Source organism: Harpia harpyja, chromosome 2 (assembly GCF_026419915.1).
Source record: "Harpia harpyja isolate bHarHar1 chromosome 2, bHarHar1 primary haplotype, whole genome shotgun sequence".
NCBI lineage: Eukaryota > Metazoa > Chordata > Aves > Accipitriformes > Accipitridae > Harpia > Harpia harpyja.
The window spans coordinates 63326286-63327294 of record NC_068941.1 but is presented as its reverse complement, the minus strand read 5'-3'; positions in this window follow the sequence as shown (position 1 = coordinate 63327294).

The window sequence follows — 1009 nt, the reverse complement described above, 5'->3', positions numbered from 1 at the left end:
TGAAACTGCTGGTAGAAGAGGAGATTTTCCAAGGGAAGGGTCCTTCTATTTGTGCCCTGCTTCTGTTCTTTCTCTAAGCAATCATGACTGGCCACTATCAGACCTATGGCCTGACCCAATTACGGCAATTTTATGTTTCTATGCCTGTTTGTGTCAATGAATCCAATGAGGTTGAAAGAGACAGTAAGAAGGATGGAAAGGTATGCTCTTCCCACAGTGAACGATAACGATGTCTAAGTCAAGAGGTCACAGAAAAGTTAAAAAGGCCTCTTTTCTCAGAATAAGTAGCTAGCGAGGGAGGCAGGGTTTGAGAATCCTGAATTCCTGCCTGTAAGGATATGCTGTGCCTTCAGGCAAGGTACTTCCAGCTCCCGCACAAGGGAATGGGTTAGCAGAAGGAAATAGTGTTAAGCTGCTTAATCAAAGGTCTCTGTATTGGCTCTGCTGAGGTATACAGCAGCTCTCACATAAAACTGTAATGTGCCCTGTTGGGCTGTCAGGAGCAACAGGTCGGAGCAATGCTGCATGCCTTAGAGACTAATGGTAATTAGTCGTAAAGGATGAGCAAGAAACACCTAGTCAAATGGGCTGGGACCTTTTCCTTAGTGATTCAAATACAGAGAGTTTGCTCAGGTTAAAAGTCAAAGCTCCATTACTACTAACAGCCCCTGGGTACATATCAGCTGTTACTGGGGCCACAGCTAGATCACTGCTCTTGGCTGGGGTATCATCACCATGGATCCAGCCCTGGTTACAGTGCTCTGTTGCTCCTCTGCTTGTTTGGATTCTATCAGCTATATTATTTCTATAAGGCAACTTATCAAAACTTGGCTGCGTTTGCTCTGCTTTTATTTAAGTAGCACTCCAATTTGCAAATGATTCCTGACGGATGGTCCTGGGCCCCTACGCAAAAGCAGCAAAATACTGGCAGCTGGTCTTTTTTAGCCTCCCAGTAAAAATTATTCAAATCAATCAATCAATCAATCAATCAAATTACTACTAGTCAGCC